This window comes from Galeopterus variegatus, unplaced genomic scaffold (genome assembly GCF_000696425.1).
Source record: "Galeopterus variegatus unplaced genomic scaffold, G_variegatus-3.0.2 Scaffold452, whole genome shotgun sequence".
In the NCBI taxonomy this organism is placed as follows: Eukaryota; Metazoa; Chordata; class Mammalia; order Dermoptera; family Cynocephalidae; genus Galeopterus; species Galeopterus variegatus.
The window spans coordinates 456790-467712 of NW_007726563.1; the positions used below are offsets into that span (position 1 = coordinate 456790).

The following is a 10923-nucleotide window of genomic DNA, read 5'->3' on the forward strand; positions in this document are numbered from 1 at the left end:
CCAGGCACACCTTGCCAGCACCTTGGGGCCTGCCCTGGGACCTGGGGCATGGAGAAGGGGTCCGGACCCCCCTCCCACCAACCAGGCACACCTTGCCAGCACCTTGGGGCCTGCCCTGGGACCTGGGGCATGGAGAAGGGGTCCGGACCCCCCTCCCACAACCAGGCACACCTCGCCAGCACCTCAGGGCCCATCCAGGGACCTGGGGCATGGAGAAGGGGACTGGACCCCACTCCCACAACCAGGCACCCTGTGCCTGCGCCTCGGGGCCCACCCAGGGACCCAGGATAAGGAGCCGGGGATCGGACTCTCTCCACAACCAGGCACACCTCCAGCACCAAGGATCATGCCAAAAACATCTCTGTGTGGGTGGTCCACCACAGCCACCACGATAGCCATGACTGCCACGAAGGCAGCTAGACGCCACAATCACCATGCAGATGGTCCGCCAGCCACTGGAGTGCATTGACACAAGGAGAATCACCAGCAGAGATAAAGAAAGGAGGAGGATGTCTCTCTCCGCCAAGCCCATTTCAGAGTGACAGAAGAGGCATCTGCTCTATGATAGTATCGGGGGACCTGATCACACCTCTCAGCATTGGACAGATCATTTGGACAGCAAATCAACAGAGTAACCATTATTCTTTCAGAGGGAGAGAAGAAATCTAGAGTGATTAGAGGGGGGTGAGGGGAGGGAAAGTGGGATGGGGAGAGATTGGACAAGGGGCATAAAGAATAATTATGATTTCTAACAATATATATGCTAGTAATATTGATTTGATCAACATATCTCAATGTTGGACCCCAAAACTATGTATAATCAATTTTGATTCAATAAAAATTTTAAAATAAATAAATATCTGCTATAAAGAAAAAAAAAGCAAACCCAAGAGGTCATATCATTTCACCTGTAAATACTTAAGTCTGTATTGTCAATAAATGAGAATTTGAAAAAACCAAATGAGTGTAATCACAATACCACTATTGTATTACTGGGGCTTTTACGTGTAACTTTGTTTTAAAGCTCAATCAGCTGGTATGACATTCCCCAATGAGTTAATACTTAAGTCTTGAAAACTTCAAATGAGGATATGCTGTAGAGTCTTGAAAAAATATTGAGTTTTTTTAAAGAGGCGGAAAGATTTTTAAGATGTAATGTGTTTAGTATATATATATTCTACATTTCTTTATTTAATCAAAGTTTATATGTTTTTATATATCTCATGTGTGGGCCATTGAAAAGATGAAAAGGACTTTTCTGGAGACAGGCAAGGAAGGTCCTTTTATTTACATGTGTATATAAAATTTGTATACTTTTATAAGTGGATAAATGCATAATTCTAATGTGCATATTTCTGTTTATAAGTTCCAGTGTGAATATTTCTGTTTTATTACCATAGTCTGTTTGAATAAAAATCATATGAACATGAAAAAAAAAATTCTCCTCTGAAAAGTAATTGTTTTACCACTGAAATCCATGAGAAAAAGGTGTTTTACCTGTGGACTGAGATGTGGCAGTGTAATTTATGTATTTCAAGTTATTTTTAAATTTTTTGTATTTTGAATTGTCATTTAAATTTATCATTTAAAGAATATCGAGGTTTATTTCTATTTGATGAAAAAAATGGTCAAACTATTTTAAGAGTGATGAGTTTCTTACTTTATAGTATATATATTCCTTTTTTAATAGTATATATACTATAATGTAAGTTATTTTTCCCTTCCACTTTCAGTTAAAACATATCTTTTCGAGGTTTTAAAAAACCTTCAGCAGAAATAACAAGAAAGGTTTCTGTTTAAGCACAGTTCTTAGCAATTAAGAGGTGTTCAATAAATTTTTATTGAATAAATTAATGTATGCATGAATGAAAAATGTTATTAGAATTTGGACTTCATACTCCTGTGATTTGGGCAAAGTCTAACATTGGTGTACAAAAGCCTTCTGTTCAGCCCTCCTTCCTATGCCCATTTTCCTCCCCCACCCAACAGGCACCCTCTCTAATTTGTTTAATATATGTCCTTGATTCTATATGCATCTTTGTAAAATACTTATTGATTTTTTTTGTATATGTATCTTTAATTATAAAATTGCTCATTACACCACACTGTTGTAGAATTTAGCTATAGAATTCTCCTTGTAAAAATGCTGTAGATCTTAGTCTAGCTTTTACTTTTCTCATTAAGCACTATGTCTTATGATCTATTTATGTTGGATGTAGTTTTAGCTAATTGCTCCTAACTGTGTGGTATGCATCCATTCCCGTAGCAATGGGCACCTAGGCTACTATAAACAGTGCTACCAGTAACAGTCTTACACATGTCCATTAGGGAAATATTTGAGAATATCTCTGGGATTCAGGCACAGGAGAAGCATTGTGGCTTAATTACTGTCAGACTGCTGATGGTTGTATCAGTTTATACTCCACAAGCATTGTGTTCCTATAACCTCCCCAACACTTGGTATTGTCCACATTTCTAATTTTTGCCATTTAGTAATGTCTTATTTTAATTTGTGTTTCTAATTGCTAGTGAGTTTGAGCATTTCTTCATATTCTAGTTAGCTTTTTTCCTTCTGTGTATTGCCTCTTTATATCCTTTGTTTCCTGTATTTTTCTTGTTGATTTGCAGAAATCCTTTATATATATAATATATCTAAAATCCCTGGATGGTTTTGGACCATACAAATGTCATCTTCTAGAGTGTCTATTAATTTTTTTATAGTGTTCTTAACTGAACAGAAGTGCTTGATTTTGATGTAGTTAAATCCATCATTTTTTAGCCTTCATATATTTGCCTTATAAGTTCTTCTTGGACCTAGGTAACTCAGGTTGTCTCTCCAAATTTCTTCCATTTAGCTTTATGGCTTTACTTTTCCCATTAAGTTTTTAATGTATATAGAACAGTCTTTGACTGTATTGTAAGATTTGGATCCAGTTTTATTTTTCTCCATATGGAGATCCTGATTTCCCAGCACCATCTACTAAACCAGCTGAACTTTTCAGTTAATTTGTGGTAACACCCTTATTGTAAATCAAGTTTCTGTGTATACATAGGTCTGTTTCTCACCTTTCTATTCTGTGCCACTGGTCTGTTTATCTCACAGTTTCCTAGAGAGGGCACAGTTGTTACTGTGGGCATGTTTGGCGTCGCTGGCCCAATCCACTTATACCAGTAGTGCTGCTCAGTCATTGTGACGTTCATGATGCCCCACGCATTTCTAGACAGATCTTAGATGAGATCCTATACCATATCATGTTAATGGCTTTCTCTTGTTTCTTAATATATGGCAGAATGGATTTGCTCTCTTTGCTCTTTTCCAAAATTGACATAGCTATTTGTGGACCTTTTTTCTTTCATAAATAGTTTAGATGTAATTTATTCAGTTACTCTTCCCCCCCACCCCCAAAAATGTCTTCTTGTAATTTTGATTGAGATTGTACTTAACTTTTAGATTAATACGTAGCAAGACTTGGCATCTTTTTACAAAGTTAAGTTACTCCTTTTCATGAACATGAACGAATGAAGAGTGTTTCATTTTATTTTTTTAAAAGTGGAAGAAATTTTGGGTATGCATTATATTTTGTAAGATAATAATATTCTCAAACTTTAAAAAGGGAAGAAGATCATACTTTATGCAGAAAACTCTGCAGAAAATTCTAGGAGACTGAAACAAAAATTTTTTTAAGCTTTCAAATTGAAGGCTGTGGAGTATGCTACAGTTAAACCACCTTGCTAATTTATTCTCATTGTTTTCATTTATGCTGAAAAATGAGAGCAAGTGTTTTAACCACAGTACATTTAGTTTAGTTTAGTTAGCTTAAAAAATTTTCTCTGGTCAAAAATCAATAGATTAGCAAAAAGTATCAGATCTAGCTATTTCCCCATTTACAGTTTCCCTAGATGTCAGAAAACTGAGTAAATAACAGGCAACACCTTCTCTACCTGCCTGTCTGTGAAGAGCCCAACACTTGCTCAATGAGTACAGTTTTAACACTCATCTATTATTAGTATATGATATTAAATCTGATTTACAGATACCATATGATAACCTCATTTTGCTATGAAAAGGCTATAGAAAATATAGATTTTTTTAAAAAAGTATTTGGAGATAAAGAAAAGTATATTTCCTAATTGAGATATCATTTCTTAGGGCCTTAGAAAAAGTTGTTTCAGTTGTTTCAGAGTCACACAACAGTCCCACTATCATTTGTTTCAGTCTCCAGGAAAGGATGAGCAAACCTGACTCAAATTGCTCCTTGCCTTGTTCCGGCAAACTCACAGTATTTGTGCTTTCCTCTCCTGAGGGAGCAATACAGTTTTTAGGTGTTTTCATTTCTGACCAAAATGTGATACAATCAAATTATTTTTTTACTTTGGTTTAGCATTTGCTTGACTGAGTGAAAAAATAATTTTAATTTGTTGAGTGGTTAAACCATAAACCATAAACTTTTCCTAATAACACCATAACATTTAAGAAATTTTCCTTTTGTTTATCTCTTTGCTGGTTTTGTGGTTATGACTTTTGAGTAAGTACCTATCAGCAAAACAGTATTTCTTACTCTTAATTTTTTCACAAAGCCATGCTCTATGCTAAAGGGTAGAATTTCCCAAATACTTTGATTTTGCTCTGCAACATCAGAAAAAAGTTAGATTTTTTTCTTTCTTTAATTTCACCCTGCCCCTCGGAAATCTTGCTTGGAAAAATCATATTTTTAGATGTGATTTTAAAACATTCACTTTTTTCGGCTTTTGGCATGGAGGAGGCCAAGGTGCAACTGTCTTCAGTCATCCCGAATCCGGGTTCATTCAACACCAGTCATGCTGCCTAAGTTTGACCGCAGTGAGATCAAAGTCATGTACCTGAGGTGCACCAGTGGTGAAGTTAGAACCACGTCTGCACTGGCCCCCAAGATTGACTGCCTGGATCTGTCTCCAAAAAAAGCTGGTGATGACATCGCCAAGGCAACTGGTGACCGGAGGGTGTGAGGATTACAGTCAAACTGACCAGAATAGACAGGCCCAGATTGAGGTAGTACCTTCTGCATCTGCCCTGATACTCAAAGCCCTCAAGGAACCACCAAGAGACAGAAAGAAACAGAAAGACATTAAACACAACGGAAATATCAATTTTGATGAGATTGTCAACATTACTCAACAGATATGGCACGTATCTTTAGCTAGAGAACTCTCTGGAATCATTAAAGAGATCCTGGGGACTGCCCAGTCTGTGGGCTGCAATGTTGATAGCCACCACCCCCATGACATCAACAGTGGTACAGTGGAATGCCCAGATAGTAAGAAGTACAAAGGAAAATATTTTAATAAAGGATCATTTAACAGCCTAAATAAATAAAGCATTCATTTTAACCTTTTAAAGAATCTTTTCAAACTTAATTTTTATTAATATTAAGCCTGTATATAACATAAAAAGTGTATTACCTGCCTTTCCCCTCCTTAACATTCTGCCTCTCCAGGGACTTCCATTTTCTATTCTTCTAGTTGTTTCTTTTGGTGTTTAATGCTGTAGTTCTTACAGTAGGCTTATAATGCTGTCTTAAATATCAGTAGAGGTTGTTGTCTAGACCTGCACAGCTATCATACTGGGATCTGCTTTCCCTCATTTCCTGGGTACTTCTTTTGCCTCCCTGTGTTGGAACTCCCTATTTCCTGGACCCCATATCTTCCTCCTTTATTGTTTATACTTTAATTATTGTGGAGAACATCCTCCAGAAGCTCCTGAGAAGAAGGTGCATAGGATGTAATTTTGTTTGAGAATCTGCATGTATGAAAATGTCTTCATTGTCCCTCACCATACTTTGATTTATAGTTTATCTGGGTATAGAATTTGAGATTGGAGAACATTTTCTGAGTTTAACAGACATCACTCTTGATTTTTAGCTTCTGTTGCTCCTAATGAGAAGTCTGATGCTATTCTTATTCTTGATTCCCTCCCCCCGCCCCGGAAAGGTTCTGAAATTTTATGATAATCTACCTCACTCTCACTCTGGGTGTTGTTTTTTATCTGTTACAGTGAACATCCTGAGGGACTTTTCAATTTGGAAACAGATTTTTCAGTTCTAGGAGATTTTCTTGAATTCTTAAATTCTAAGCAACTTCTCCCTTCTCCTCTTGTTTCCAGTTTTCTCTGTTCTTTCTTTCGAAACTTATTTGTGTTTGGAACTTCTGGATTGATGGGTCCTTTAATTTTCTCATCATTTCTATTTCCCATCTTTGTGTGTCTTTGTTCTACATTCTGGGAGGTGTCTTGAATGTCATCTTCAGATCCTTGTAATTAGTTTTATATTTCTGCTGTCGTATTTTCAATTTTCAAGAGTTTTTTCTCTGAATGTAACTTTTTAGTAGTCTTCTATTTTTGTTTCCTAGATGGAATAGCTCTTCTCTGAGTGTGTTAATTAAAAAAAATTGTTTTTCTTCAGCTTCCTGTACTATCTCTGTTTCCTTAAAAATCTTTACTTGTTTATTTGTTTTGGTCTTTTATTTAAGGGATTTCCTTAAATGTGTAGCTTTGGCTGTCTTACTCATATTTAGGAATGAGCCATTAAAAAAATGAAAGCTGGATTTGCCAGAGTGGTATCTTCTAAAAGTTAACCAGTGGTCTTCATTATAAGGTGATTAGCCAAGGACTTAAATTTTTTTGAGGGACTACCTCTAGCAGTCAGTATTTGTAGGTGTTTTTCTCTTGGACAGATTCTTCCTGAGAGAATGTTCCAGTCATCTGCTTAGGATTTACAAACCTGGCTGCAATATTTGGGGAGCTGAGTGGGGACAGAGCTAGGGATGTCTCATTTTTCGGTTAACTTAACTTTCTCTTAAGCAAATCTTTTTTAGACTGGAGGGCCTGACGCTAGTTGTGCCTAAGTCCAAAGTCTCTCTAGTAATCTTTCCACAGAGTAAACCTCCCATCCTCTGCCCAGTGGCTGCTTGGAATCAGGGTGAGAACCTAGGGGTAGAACTTTTACCCTATTCCCCTTTTCTCAGGCCTGCCTGCTATCCCCCTTTCAACGGCATTGAATTTTTCTGATATATCTTAGCATAATTCAATTTTCTCTGGGCTTCCTCTCAGCAAGCTCTTAGGTGTTTGCTTTCTTTGCTTTGCTAATTGATATGACTTACTCATCTGCTTTTTAGCTCCCCAAAACTTTGTTGTACTCATAACAAATAATGGTAAGTATGTGAGGTGATGGATACATTAATTAGCTTGATTTAACCATTTTGCAGTGTATACAAGGGTACTTCAAAAAGTTCATGGAAAAATAGAATTAAAATATAGCATTAACATTCCATGAACTTATTTAAGATTCTTTATATATATGTCAAAACATCACATTGTACATCATAAATATAGATTTTGTAAATATAATTTTGTCAACTGTACCTTAATTAAAATGTTACAGTAAATTAAATCTTCATCCTAAGAACAATAAAAAAATTTTGAAAATGTTTAAAAAGTTTTTTATCCTGGGTGGAGCGGGAGAAAAATGGCTTTGTCGTAGTTGTTTCCATTCCTATTCTTTGTCCTTGTGGATTTTGTGTTTATACTGCCATTTTAGTGGAGGTAAGGAGAGAGCAGAGGTAAATGCAGGTATTCAGTGTATCATGTTTCACTGAAAATTCAAGCTTATTTCTTTGATGCTCTGTTTCAGCACAAGGCTTGAGAGGTGGGTGGCTTGTAGCAATTGCAAGATTTTGCTACAGTTGGGCCGGCCCAGTGGCGCACTCGGTAGAGTGCAGCGCTTGGGAGCCAAGGGTTCGGATCCCATATAGAGACTGGTCCGCTCACTGGTTGAGCACGGTGCGGGCGTGACACCGAGGGTTGCAATCCCGTAGCCGGTCGCAGTACGGGCGCAACACCGAGGGTTGCGATCCCGTTACTGGTCACGAAAAAAGACAAAAAGGAAAAAAAAAAAAATTTTGCTACAGTAACAGAATTGTAGATAACATAAGTTCACTTTGGTTTCTGCTACCCTCGTTAATTAAAGCCTAACATATAGCTTGCTATAAGAGAATGACACCTGAAAGACTTTGGGAAATTTACAGATGGAATAATAGATATTTAGGTCATTAAGTAACTTAAATATTCCTTTGACAGATGTGGAAACAGACCCAGAGAGCAGAAGTGGCTTACTCATGTTTACTCCACTGTGTAGAGCTAGAACTGAGTCTCTTCTCTAGTGTTCATTTCCTTACCAGAGTGATTCTATCTTCCCTCATTAAACTAATTAGAAATAGAAGACCTTTGTGCATTGTTTTTGTCACCCAAATGTCCTGTTAATTTAGTGTAGGCTTCAGATCACAGCCATTTGCGGAATTTTTAAAAATTTTATTTTATACATTTTTTTCCTGTTAATGTTTGGAATCTAGTTTTATTTTGTTGAACTTTAAAACTTGAGAAAATTTGTGTTTTAAAGAATTTATATTGAGCATTTAAAAGGTTTCTTTTTTCCTACTACTATTCCTTTCTTCTTAGTGGATTATAAAAGTTATTTGTTGGGGAGGGTGAGAACTCTTTCCCGAATATAATTATAGAACAAATTATTTAGAACAAATTAGTATACTTGTTAAGATTTTAAAACATTGTGGAAAAGGGAAGCAGGTGTTGTCAAAATGTCAACGGGTTTTTTTGTTTGTTTGTTTGTTTTTGAGAAATCTCTAGAATGGCTTGTTTACCAATTTTTCAAAACTCAAGTCTCAACTCCTCTCTTCCAACATCCCTTCCTCCATTTTACCTTATGCTACATAAATCTTTGATCTTATTTCTGCTTCCCTTCTGTTGTCTGTACTTTGTACAGTTTACCCCAGAACCTCACTGAATTCATTATATGTCAACATAGAATTTGGCTATTTTCATTTATATGTAAAATCCTTAGGGGGCAGAAATCTTGCCTCCTACTTTTGAGTAAATTCACTTACACACCTATTTATGGAGTGCCTTCTTTCACTGAGGCACTGGGCTCCTCTGTAGGTGCTAGCATCTTTTGTTGGTACATATTGGGTCTTAAACAGATCCCGATGATTGGTATAAATTTGCCTCTTTTGACGTTATTATGAGACAATTGAAGAATGGACTCTTCCCCTTTCTTTGTATCACATTGGTGACTAGTAATAACAGCTGGGAGCAGTGTGGGGAAAGCCTGTGTTTTGGAAGCTGAGGAATCTAATGTTCCCTTATCTAGAGAGTGAAAGTGTTGGAAGAGAAGCCCTCTGAAATTCCTTACAGCCTCCAGTTTTTGTGGCCACAAGAGGTGCTCCCAATGAATTGAGGACACCTTCTAGGGCTGGCTGGTTGGCTCAGAGCGCAATTTTGTAACACCAAGGTAAAGGTTTTAGATCCCCATACAGGCCAACCACCAAAAAACAAAACAAAAAAACAAACAAAAAAAGGATACCTTTTATAATAGCAAAGAAAAATAATATCTCTTAGTATTGAGTGGAATCCAGAGGAAGTTTTTCCATGAACTGAGCTAAGCTGTCACAAACACAATCTGAAGTAACTGAGAACACTTAGAACGATAGAGCAGTATTTTTTTTCTCCCTCTCTTCTAAGGTCAAACAGTACTTTCTCATTATTATACTTTGGAAGTGCAAAAATTTTTTATTGTAAAATATAATATGTGAAATGCGTTTAAAAACATGTATATTTTAAAGACTAGTAAAGCAAAAGCTGGGGTAGCCATTTTGTGTGTATAAAAGTTCCTGTGCCTTATAATGTCAAGGTCACAGGATTGGATTCCCATACCAGCCAGCCTCCGAAAAATAAAAGTTCCTGTGATCGTTCCTATGCTCCACCCCAGGCAACTACTATCCATCCTATTATCAAGAAAGTTAGGATTTTGCTTCTCTTTATGATATTTTAAATTCTCAACTTTAAAGCAAAATAGTTCAGTAGTGAAGGCCTTCAGTCTTTTTACATGTATCTTTTATTTTTTATACAAGGTAATACTAAAAAATAATAGGTTGAGCACTTATGCTATGCCATTGACTCTTTTGAGCACTTTACACATCATAACTCCCCAATAACTGTATGAGACAGGTGAGGAAACTGAGGCATGGAGCATGTACACAGCTAGGAATTTGGGACTGCTGGGATTCTAATCCAACCAATCTGGCTCCTAAACCTCATCTCTTAACCACTACACCTAATGAGGGGATTGTTTCATGATTTCATGTACAATTTTATTTTTTAAGATCTGCATTTATTTTTTACCTTTGAATACTCTAACCAAATAACAGTGTAGCCATCAGGCCCTGCTAGAAACATTTAGTTGGAAAGCTCTACAGGTTTTAGATTTTGTCCAAATACTCCTAATTTCTCATTGCTTGGTACAGATAGATAGTTCATCAATATATCTAAACCTTACTATATCTTTAGTATTGCCCATTTTAGATCCCTTCTAAAATGTTTACTTTACAAATATTAGGGTTTTTTATGAGAATTTTCAGAGCAAACCAACTTAGGTTTGTACTATATTGAATAGTGATATTTAGTTTACAGTTAACTTACAGTATTTTAATTTTAAAAAAAGAATTGTGATTATAAAAAGCATTTTTCTTAAATAGTATTTAGAAATTTTTATTTAAAATGTTTTTGTGGGGGCCGGCCCGGTGGCGCACTGGATAAATGCGCCGCTTGGGAAGCGTGGCGGCGCTCCCGCCCGAGGGTTCGGATCCCACATACAGACCGGTTCCCGCTCACTGGCTGAGCGAGGCGCGGGAGCAACACCGAGGGTTGCACCGTTGCCGGTCCCCGGTCCGGTATGGGGGCAACACTGAGGGTTGCAATCCGTTGCCGGACACGGAAAAAAGACAAAAGACAAAAAAAAATAAAATAAAATAAAATAAAATAAAATAAAATATTTTTGTGTTTGTAAGACACAAGTAAGTTTTTTTTTTTTTTTTTTTTTG

At 36.8% G+C, this 10923-nt stretch overlaps 1 protein-coding gene and 1 pseudogene across 1 annotated transcript in view; both read left to right on the forward strand.

Moving 5' to 3' along the window:
- Positions 1 to 10923, forward strand: part of USP49 (ubiquitin specific peptidase 49) — a 94139-nt gene that overhangs the window by 26679 nt on the left and 56537 nt on the right. The window lies entirely within an intron of this gene.
- LOC103587469 lies at positions 4764 to 5353 on the forward strand (annotated as a pseudogene).